The sequence below is a fragment of the Loxodonta africana genome, chromosome 1 (genome assembly GCF_030014295.1).
Source record: "Loxodonta africana isolate mLoxAfr1 chromosome 1, mLoxAfr1.hap2, whole genome shotgun sequence".
Classification (NCBI taxonomy): Eukaryota; Metazoa; Chordata; class Mammalia; order Proboscidea; family Elephantidae; genus Loxodonta; species Loxodonta africana.
Window position 1 is genome coordinate 80,292,472 of NC_087342.1, and position 11,981 is coordinate 80,304,452.

General features: G+C 37.5%; 1 non-coding gene across 1 annotated transcript; it reads left to right on the forward strand.

Moving 5' to 3' along the window:
- Window positions 1-1,124: 1,124 nt before the first annotated feature.
- TRNAS-GCU (transfer RNA serine (anticodon GCU)) lies at window positions 1,125-1,206 on the forward strand. The gene has a single exon. It is a non-coding gene; the product is annotated as a tRNA-Ser (tRNA).
- Window positions 1,207-11,981: the final 10,775 nt, after the last annotated feature.

Here is an 11,981-nt window from a genome sequence, read left to right on the forward strand (position 1 = left end):
CTCTTCTGGCCTGTTGGTAGGGCCCCGACTTACCTGATATCTCAAGTAGAAGACAAAAGACCTTTATAAGGAAATGCAGAATGTATCACTATGTGGTTTTACTCTGCTGTTGCTTTTCTCCATCAAATCTGTCACATAGATTCTGATTGAAGAAACAGCAAATACAGTGAAGACTTTCAGGCAGCCAAAAGATTAATTTCTTTAGCTTTGTGCTTCAGGTTAAGACAACTATAGAGGAAATCAAAAGAGCTGAAGATGGGGACTTGATTCTTTGCCACCCATAATACAAGGCAGAGACTTTTAACAACTCAAGCTTGTAAGAAAGCCTCCATGGAAACCTCTTGTGACTATTTATCCCATACACGTTTCCAATCTCTGCCTTCACATTCAAGCCCTATGAAGAATCAGTATCCTCCATTGGTTCCTCAGCGATTCCTGCCTAAAGCAGCTGCTGATACCCCTTAACACTGATCAACACTACCTCAATGCTCAAGGATTCTGAATCTCAGTTAAAAACACTTAGTTCTAGGTAAAAGTTAACCAGCAGCCCTTCAGGAATGGGGCTTGTGTAGTTCAGTGGTAGAGCACATGCCTTTCGTGTATGAGGCCCTGGCTGCCAACCTCCGCACATCTATACTTTTTCTCTGCTTCAACACTATTTAAACCCAGTCTTGAAGGAATACAAATTCACTTTTCCTAATATTTTCCATTCAACTCCTGCACCCATAAAGAGCAAAAACATAACCCAATGGACTTCCTTGAATGCTCTTTCATTTCTGTGCTATGACCTTCTATATCCGTTAAGGTGAATGTGACAGCAGGAGTATGATGAGAACAGGGAGAAAAGAAGAACCAGATGCTAACAGACTCTCTTCAATCACCCAAAACAAAAGCGTGCACCTTAAGCTCATATTTTGTACAATTATTAAAGAGACAGAAAGAAAGATAAGGGTGGGGGGTTTGAAAGGGCCCTGTGGATAGTTTTTTTTAACCAACTAAACCCCAAAGCCCCCCAGTGAGGTTCCCTCTGGACTACCTCCAGATATGCTGATACCTAAATTATTTCAGGGCAAAACTGAGTGCATAAGCTTTCCTTTTCTTTGATTCTCTAACCCTTTATTCCTGATGAGGTGGCCGAGTGGTTAAGGCAATGAACTGCTAATCCATTGTGCATTGCACACGTGGGTTCAAATCCCATCCTCGTCATTCCTTCCTTTCCGCACTGTGTCGTGGAAGTGAGATTTGGAACTCTGGTGGCACAGTCATTTTTTGCTAATGAAAAACTAAGTAATTCAAATCTACCAGCAGTGCCTTGGAAATGCTAAGGGGCAGTTCTATTCTGTCCTATAGGATCACCGTGAATCTGGATTGACTAGCGGGCAACTGGTTTGGTTTTATTGTTTTTGACCCCTGACAGGTGCACAGCATCGCCCAAGAAGAGAAACACACCTTTGGACTTTCACCTTCCCATCATCCAAGCACAGATTCTCCAGACAGACATTATTTTCCTTTTGCCCTCTTGTAACCTCACTGTATTTGTCTCAGAGCCCCAATATTACCCCAGAGAAACTTTCAGGAGGCAGGCAAAAACCATAAGAGATAAGAAAAGTCTCCATAAAGTAACAGGAATCCATATTTGGACTCGCCCCCCCGCCCACACGGGGAAAACCAGGTGTCATCAAGTTGATTCTGGCTCATGGCAACCCCATATATGTCAGAGTAGAACTCTCCTCTCTAGTGTTTTCAATGGCTAATTGTTTGGAAGTAGGTCATCAGATACCTCTGAGTGACAGGAACCTCCAATCTTTCAGTTAGCAGCAAACAAGCATTAACTATTTAAGTCCACGTAGGGACTCAATTCCCAGGGAAAAACAAAAATCCAACTGCTCAGGGGATCCGGACAACACCGCATCCAATCATCTCTCAATCTCAGTTTATTAATTCTAAGTAATTGTTCTCAGAGGTTTCAGATGATCTTTGATTCCTTTTTTGAATGTTGCTAAAATTTTCTCCAACTTCAAAGTTAAAAATTTGAAAACAGAAACCTAATGTTCCCTTATCAACATTTTCACTTACGTGCTTGTACCACATCCTCACAGTGTTGGCTGCGTGGTGGAATGGATAAGGTGTCTGATTCCAGATCTAGAGGACTGAGGATTCCAATCCCTTCGTGGTCGTGTATCTCTTATTGGCCAACAAGAAGAAAATTCTCGAAGTGACTTCCAGTGACTAATTTCTCAGGTGTTGCTGGGAGAACTGATATAGGTGAAGTTTCTTCTTTCACAAATCAGTAACAATAAAGAGGCTTTGGAAATCCAAAAACGGTTGAGCCTCAAAAAGAAAAGGGAGCAAATCTGTGTACCAGTAATGATCATTATCCTGTCCTCTTAGTTGATTACTTTTTTCTAATAACTTTTCAAGATTTCAATGGGTGTTTATTTTTTTTCTTCAAGATATAAATGAATCTTAACTAGATAGCACACAAAAAATTTTTTAGGCAAAGGGAAGGGCAACACATAACACAGGAATAGTCGGTACGATTGGACTAAACCAAAAGCAAAGAAATTTCCTCAATACAACCAAAAGCTTCGAAGGTCAGAGTAGCATTAGCTACATTAGCGATTGAACACAAAAGTGGCATGTGCCCCTTTAGCAGAATGAGATGAACTGGACTATAAAAGTTTTAGTAGATGCAGGGTACTAATATTTTTACTATGTAAATAATTTTTACAAAAAGACTATTCTCCATATGCTACAACAAAGAAAATGAGTCAATGAACTTAGTTGTTTCAACAATCAATATAAAATTCTGTTGATCTCCCACAATGAAAAATTGACTTTCACCTTTTTTGCTTTAAATGGCTCATACTTCAATTTTGATGCTTGCTTCATCATAAGTGCTATAATTATAAATGAAGAAATGAAAAATGTCTTAAAAGAAAATTTAGTGATCAGAAAACAAATATCACAGGAAGTTACTATATTTTATTTTTAGGTAGCTCTTTCATCTCTAACATGTTATCATTAAAAATATATCTTTCTATTTTTTGCTGTTATGAATTCTTCAATGATTTAATCACAATTAAGCTGCTGAACAATACCTACTTCTATATATAATAAGGATAATGGATAGAGTCTTTCCTGAATTATTGTTTTAGGCTGAGGGTTGGGGTGTCTTTAGGATAGAAACCAGCATTCTGTTGTGCACTTTGTGATCATTAAAATTAGAAATATGAATAAAGCAATTTCAACACTGGGAAATAGGCATTGTATTTTATCTTCTATTATGGACTCATACATGCCTAAAAAAAACAAAACACAAAAAACATTTGTGTTTTTGTCTTTTCTGAACCTGTAAACTTAGTTCTCATGTAAGAATGACATTGTGGCACTTCTCCATAAAAGTTTGTATTTAAGCCATGGGGATGAGCCTGCAAGAATTTCTTGGATGCCTTCAGGCATTCTTTATCAGGTCTATCTACATTGTTTGAGAAGGAAAATCTATTTGAAAGAACTTCATACATGTGCATCCTTCTTTTCATGCAAGTTTCTAGTGTGTCAATGATGGCATATTATGTGGTTAGGCGAAATTGACCTCTAGCTCTCAATGATACTTCTGGAGCACTTCCATCATTTTACTTGTTTCTTTCTAATGCATCTGCAACGGAGAACTGCTTGATAATCAGTATTTGGCAGTATTTGTATTGTTGTGTTTCCAAAATTTTCTCTTCAACTATGTAAATACCCTGTTAATGACTAGCAGAGATCTGTGCATGTCTTAAATTTACTTCTGAGTCTTGGAGAGCTTGACTCATCTGATGAAAATGCTGTAGTATGCTATTCCACATAACAAACATAAATACATACTCTAGTGTTTGCATTTTTTTGGGCATATTTTCAGTTTCTCTTTTGGTATCTCTTTTTTATGTCTGGTCTTCAGCAATATTTTCTAAGGCATCTAGAATCTTAGTGTACAATTCCAGGCTTGCACTCCTTGTTGCAGCATGGGCTTCCCAACATGTATTACAAAGACCATTTAATATTCAATCATTGCCTAAGTATGTTTTAAGAACTACCCACTGGGTGAGCAGAGGTGGCAAAAAATGTGTAGAGTAACTGAACAGTAGAAAAGAAAAACCCAACTGCTTCCAGCCAGCATGTGAATGTGCAGCACATGGTATGAAAATGGCAATTCATTACATTCTAAAATTTTCTGCCTTTATACATTTGCATGCCTTTATAATGCCCTGACATATTGGCAGCATTGTCATAGGACTGGCCTCTGTACTTAAAGAAATCAATTTTGCAAACTTCACATAAATAGTAAAGCACTTCGTTTGCAATTTCTTCACTGGTATGACTTTTTAAGCTGCTGAATGTGATAAATTGCTCAACAGGTTTTCCACCTGTTGGAGATACATAATTTAAAACAATAACTTAGGTGATCTGTATGAGAAAGACCAGGAGTGGAATCTATAGGCAAACTGAAATACCAAGGTATGCTTATTTCACTGAAAATAATTGATCAAACTTTATCACTTATTAAGTTGATTAATTCTTCACACGTTGTTTTAGACACATATGATGGGTTGCCATTTTTTGTGTTATCCTTTTTTGAGATGTGACCTGCTAAAAATGAATTAAACTGAGAAACAAGTTCAAGTAAACACTGAAAATGTCTCTTTTGTGGGAACACTTCATTTCTTCCCTGAAAAGATAGCCCGTGCTCAATGAGTATTATAATGACAGCAACAACACATTGCAAAACGGCTTTCCAATACTGACGTTCTTCATTAATTTGTGTTTCCAGTTCATGAGTTAAGCAAAAACCATGTCTTTGGTTTAAATAAGACACCATACAATCTCTGTGAATTGAACTGTTTTCATGTTTATCAATCAAATTCAAGTTGCTAAATCCATTCGTAGCAAATGGAAAATCAAATGATTCAGGACTGAATAATTTGCAAGCAAAACAATATACAGAGGCAACTGATGGAGAATCCCTCTTACAATTCTCACCATTAGCTCTGAACCCTAGAAATATATTCTGGCTACAGAACCTTGTTTGTTTACCATCCAGAAAATTTTGACATGAATTTTCAAATGGTCCACTATGATGTTGACAATCACTTTGGACCTGTTTTGAGTCAGTAATTTACATCATTAGAAGAAAAATTATTCCACAAAGCAGGATCTGTATTTGTCATTCATGGGGTTGGCAGGTGCAACAATTCCAGATTCTGAAACAGTTTCACTTTCTACAGCATTATTAATATTTTTTTTATTACTGCTGGGAATGAGTGCAGAATTTGGAAAAAAAATTCTGTTTTATTCATATTGCTATTAGTAATTTCAGCAGTAGTGGTACCAATACAATGATTTGCACCCATTAAAACCAAGCATTCAAAGAAGATGTCTCTTCTGATTCATTATATTTTGAAAAGGAAGTTAATTTTGGAATTGTCTTTAGTAATTCGCCAATCTTTTTCTTTTTTCGTTTTTGTACTCCACTTAGTTTAAATTTAATTTTTTAATGTGGCTGTGTCACAGCAAATAAATTGGAATAATTGAAAATAAATAAAATTTATAAAAAAATTTACATTCAAATTTGGACATTAACACAAAATTTATATTTAAAACTTAGTAAGTAAAAATATTAATTTAGAACATGTAATTTTGTTCTTCAGGTCTGAGATAGTCAAAACTAATAGTACTTGCAAGGTAGTTGAAAATATTTTCATTCACTTGTGTACGATGTTTGTTGGTGGGCCCTTTGCATATCTCCACAAGTGTTTTTGGTCTTGAAATAATACTTAAAAACTTGTGCATTCACTTTCTCTACCTTGATGCTGCATCTTCGCAGTTCGTTGGAAAATTGTTGACACGTGAGAGGGTTGAGAATGATGGCAAAGAGCATGATACAAATACAAGGGTGTGCTCAATCTGAAGATGTATCTTGGTTCTCTTTGGGCAGGAATAGCTACATCACAAGTCACATGATCATAGTGCTGCTGGCACATTCTTATGTGATCTACAAGAGAAAATTAAATGTGAGGTTATATCTGATCTGTCTGAAATGAAAAGGAAAATATAATTGTTATTGTATACAAAATATATAAAATGGTACCAATTTCATTAGTGCCCTGTCTATTCCCTTCCGCCTTGGCAATTGCTTTTCCTTGTGTCCTGTCTGCTTGGAATCTATGAGTCTTTGCTTTGGAAACTGGTGCTCCAGTTTTGTTGATACCCTAAGTACATGCTTACAATGTTTATTGGATGATCCATTCCTGGTCCTATAGGTCTAAACTCAAGATGTTGGCAGAGGTGCGTTCTTTCTGGAGACTCTGGTGAGGAATTCGTTCCTTGATTTTTCTGGCTGCTAGAAAAAAAAAAATTTTTTTTTTTTTTTTTTACCACCCAAATCCTTTGGCTCCCGGTTGCATCACTCTGACCTCTGCTTCTATTGTTTCATTTCCTTTTCTGACTCTGGCCCTCCTGTCTCCCTTTTATAAGGCTCTTACTGTGTGCACCCAGAAAATCCAGGTTAGTTTTTCCACTGCAACATCCTTAACTTAAATTTGCAAAGTCCTTTTTGCCATGTAAGGTAACCTATTCACAGCTTTCGGATATTATGACATGGATATCTTCGCCGGGGCTTTATTACACCTACCACAGTCTGCCCTCTGGTCTCCAAAGATACACATCTGACCCACATGCAAAAATATTCATTTCATCCCAACATTCTCCCAAATCTCAACCCATGACAGCATCAACTCAAAGTCCAAAATGTCATCAAAATCTTATCAGCTCAAAAGTTCTAAATCTTCTCATTTAAATTGTCTAAATTAGGTATGATTGAGGCTCTGAGTATAATCCATCCTGAGATACAATTCCTCTCTATGTGTGAATCTGTGAAATTCAAGAAACAATTTATCTCCTCCCCAAAATACAAAGGCCAGATAACAATAAGAAAACAGTTATAGACATTCCACTTAAAAAAGGCATGAAATTGAAAGAAAAAAAAGTATTCGCTATCCCAAGAAATGTCTAAATGCAGCCAGGCAAACAGCATTAGGTTTCAAGGCCTGGAATTAAAGCTCTGTGGTTTGATGGCTCTGCCATCAGAAATCCTCTCAGAGCCATCCTTCCATTTTCATGAAGAGTAGTATGTGCTTGCAGCTGTATAGTTTTATCAGCCTGTTTCCTATCTGTAGAAAAATTAGGAATGTGAGACAGGGATTGAGAGGTATGTATTTTATTGAGGGAGAGATCTTCAGGAGAGGGAGGGAAAATTAGCCAAACAACAATGTGTTCTCCTGTGAAGTCTACATTTGGCCTGACGCATATGACGGGGAGGCTAGAATGTAAATCACATAGCAGAGTTGTCCTTGAGTCAAGGTGTTTGGACTTTTGCACCTTGTACCTTCTGCAGTCAGCCATTGGCTGCTGCTGGGAACGGAGTGATGTCATAATCTACTATGTGTCTCCAAACCAAGGGCAATTCACTGGAGAAGATGACAGGGGTAAACCATTGGGGGGAGGGGGGTTGGGTGCAGCCACTGTAAAAAGAAAGTGGGAAAATTAAAGAAGTTGGTAGGGATACCAAGATTATGTAATACTGTAAAACTATTAGATGAATGGAAGATACTCTAGGTTTGTGATTTTACAACTGAAGCGTGAATGTCCCATACAGCATCTCTTAATTTAGGAAAAAGAACAGATTTTATTTACTCACTAGTATACATCACTTATTGTATCCATAGATTTTGGATAATACTCAGTGTTGTTGAAGGAATTAAGTCCTTGGCAGAAAACAATTGTTCAATCATAAGAATAATGATAAAAATGTGGTCCCTAGATGGCACGTTTGTTTTGCAGTGGACTGCTAGCCTAAAGGTGGGAGGTTCCAATTCACCCAGTGGTACCTCAGAAAAGAGGCTTGCTGATCTGCTTTCATAAAGATCACAGCCAAGAAAACCCCATGGAGCAGTTCTACTCTGAACACATGGTGTCATCATAAGTTGGAATCAACTCCCTGGCAACTAACAACAAAAACAGTGATTAAAAACAACAATGATAGTGGGACTTTAATGATTGCTTATTCATATGCCAGATATTTTTCTAAAATATTTTAGGTATATTTACTCATTGAATCCTCCCGTCAACTCTATTAGATAGGATTATTATTATTTCCACTTCACATATTGGAAATTGAGGCCCAGCAAGCCAAAGCAATTTGCCAAAATTCCCTTAGCTATTAAGAAGAGCAGCTGAGGGATGAATACAAGCAGTGTGACCTAGTTCAACATGGTTCTATTTATAATGAATAGAGGTGAGGCCTAGACATAGTTGGGGGACAATTTTCTAATTACAAGCAGTCCCAGGTTACAGAAGTCCAACTTATGTACAACCTGTAGTTATGAACCATCCCCTGTAAAGCCTGTTATATTAAAAATTTGAGGTATATACAATGGTTCATAATAACAAACAGGCACTACTTTGTGATTTACTCCAAAATATTATCATTACTGTGTTATTACGTTAAAGATGTTTTAGTGTATCTGAAAGTGTTTAATGGTTTTTACACCTAGAAAAGTATGCTATATACTGTATTATATACAAAGACAAACATTTGACTAGCTGACCTTAGGTATGAACCATACCTGTTTTGATTTACATACAAATTTGTTTCTGCCTTACCTAATAAGAAAAGTCCAATGTCCTGTCATGTCAAACTGATCAAGTTTCTAATGCTCACAGTAAGGTAAGAAAAAACTGTTCCTAGACAGGCATCGGTCTGCAGGCCACAATTTGAACAGCACTGATCGAATCGCCATGAGTCAGAATCAACTGGACAGCACCTAACAACAACAAAAACAACGAGGACATACGATGTACGGGGGGTGCAGCCCTGGTGGTGCAGTGGTTAAGAGATCAGCTGCTGTCCAAAAGGTTGGCTGTTCAAATCTACCTGCTGCTCCTTGGAAACCCTATGGGGCAGTTCTACTCTGTTCCATAGGGTTACTATGATTCGGAATTCACTCTACAGCAGTTGGTTTGGCTTTTTTTTAGAAATCAGAAGATATGGAAGGAAATACTTCTCCTCCACTTTTCTGTTTAGATTGAGGTTATATTCACATATTGTAAAATGCATAAAACTTATTCAGTTTGAGGAATAATACATATGTATACAAATAGAACCAAAATTCAAACCAAGATAAAGAAATTTTTAGCTCCCAGGAGCTCCCCGTATCTCATCCCAATCAGTTCCAATCTTCTGACTTCTACTAAAAAAAAAACTAGTGCCATAAAAGCATAGATTAATTTTTCCTGAGCTCTGAAATATAAAAAATGAATTCATATAGTATGTGTTCATTTGAGTACAGATTCTTTCACTCAGTATGCTTTTTATTAGATGCATCCATACTGCTTCTAGTAGCAGTATTTCTTTTTTATTGCTCTCTCATATTCCATTGTATGAATACTGGACTTCAGACTTTTTCATTCATTTTACTGTTGGTATACATTTGACATCGCTGATGACGTTATGAACATTCTTGTACATGTCTTTCAAGAGCAATAAGCATGCACTTTTCTAGGGTCTAATTGCAACTATTGCAACTGTGAGTTTTCTGGGCTGTAGGTTGTATGTTTGAGGCAGTATTCCAAGTAGTGTACCAATGTTGATCTACCAGTTGACAGTTTCGTAAGCAATGTATGAAAGTTTCAATTCCATATGGTCAGAGACACTTGATACCATCAGTTATTTTAACTAATGCAATTTTCGTGAAAGGTAGTATTATTTCATTGTGTTTATTAATTTGCATTTAACTATGTATTTCAGTAAAGTTTATGTTCAGTCTTTGCTCTTTCCCGTTGAGTTTCAGTCTTTTTTCTTAGTGTTTCATAGGAGTTCTTCATCTATTCTACATAAGGGTCCTTTGTCAAATGTAAGTATTGAAATATCCTCTCTTAGACTGGTATAATCCCTTCTTCTTAAGGAGAAGGGGGCTTGGAAAACTTTGTAAGAAGAGACTAAAAAAGAAAAAGAGAATAGGGAGAGAAGTTGAAAAAACAAGCGAAAGTTGCATCATACACTTTTCCTGGTGGTTTCAGGAAAAAATGGGCAGGGCAACTTACTTGGGCGGGAACCTTGGAGAGGGACAATGGAATGGAACGTTCGAGGAGCAGAAGGTGTTTTTTGGTCCTCAATCTCTTTACTTATCTCCTGGTGTAGTCTGAGGATTTAGAAATAGCAAAATGTGGAACAGTGGATTTTCTCTCCGGTCAACTATAGAATCTGCCAAAACCCCTTAGAAAAATGTCTAATATTTCAGGGAGGATCTTCATGATGTTTCAGTCTTGAGAGAAGGGTGGCTCAATAGGAGAGTGTACTTTCCTTGAGAGTGTTTGAAACTATGCATACTCATTAGCTTTTTACAATTTCAAACACTTCTGTACTTTTCTTCTTTTTAAAACACATTTTTCGCATTCATAGTTATTAAGTACATTAGGCCAAGGATTGCCTTGAAATGTTTCCCTATTTATACTTTCTGGTCTCCTCACCACCCAGGGCACCTGTATCAGGACAAGGAAGACAAGGAAAAAGGAAGGAAATAGAGAAAACAGAATTGGCATGCTCTGGGCTTCCTCAGTTTCAGGCAAGAAGCCCGCAACCACATTAACATGCTCACTAATCCATTCTTCCTTTTTCCAGTGTCATTGAAGAGCAGGACAGAAAAAGGACTGAAAGAAGAGAAAAAGAACAGGCTCCATCATTTCATTCAAAATTCCCTTAGTTTTTGTAGGAGCAGTGTTTGGAGTGTGAAAGAGTCAGAGGTTAACAAGCAGAAAAGCTTTCCACAGTTTTGCCTATTCTTACCCTTTGTCACCCTGTTCCTTCTCTACTAATCCATCCCAGCCTCCAAAAATTGGAACCCATTTTCAGACATGAACAGCAACGGAGCTCTTATAATTTTGTCTGAGGGCATAATACAGAATAAGTTGAGACCAAATATTTGACAACATAGCAGCCATAATAATGTTTTGAAGAAATAACTAAAGAAACCTTTTCGGTTGCTGAAATACCTCAGTTGGAAGGGCGTTAGACTGAAGATCTAAACCTCCTTGGTTCAATCTCAGCAAACATTTGCATTCCAAGGCTCTGGATTCTAATAAAACTGAGTAGTTCAGCTATTCAATGCGGAACTCCTTAAAAACAAACCAACCAACCCTATATCTGTCTAGGAGCCTTGGTCGTGCAAGCCTTCAGTTAAACCTTTGGCTACTAGCATAAGGTCGGTAGTTCAAACCCTCCTGCCGCTCATGGGGGGAAAGGCGTGGCAGTCAGTTTTCGTAAAGATTTACAGCCTTGGAACCTCACCCGGCAGTTCTACCCTGGCCTGTATACAGGGTCACTGTGAGTCGGAGTCGGCTTTGATTTGGTTTGTTTTTGACATTTTGCCTATTTTATTGAAAATGTAAAAAATAAGGAACTGAAATTCAATGAGGAAACTTAGGAACTGGTGGAGCAAGAAATTCCAGTATGCTACATACTGTTGTAGTTAGGATTTTCATTTCTGTTCTGATACTACCTATTATGTGTATGAGGGTGGTAGATGGAAAGGGATGTTTTTAATCACAAGAAATGTTTAACAATCCTATAGAAAAAGAATCACTAAAGTATATGAGGAAGCCCCCAGGTGCGGCAAATGATTTGCACTCGGTAACCTAACGGTAACTGAAAGGTTGGAGCTTACCCAGTGGCACTGTGGAAGAAAAGACCTGGCAATCTGCTTCCTGAAAAATTGTTGTTGGTTGCTATCCAGGCGACTGTGGCTCATGGTGACCCCATGTGGTGACCCCACGTGTTGGCTGTAATCTTAAATGCAGGAGGTGGCCCTGCCTTTTCTTCGCTAGAACCACCAATCCTTAGGTTAAAAAAAAAAAAAATTTTTTTTAACCTAAACGTTAGCAAAGCC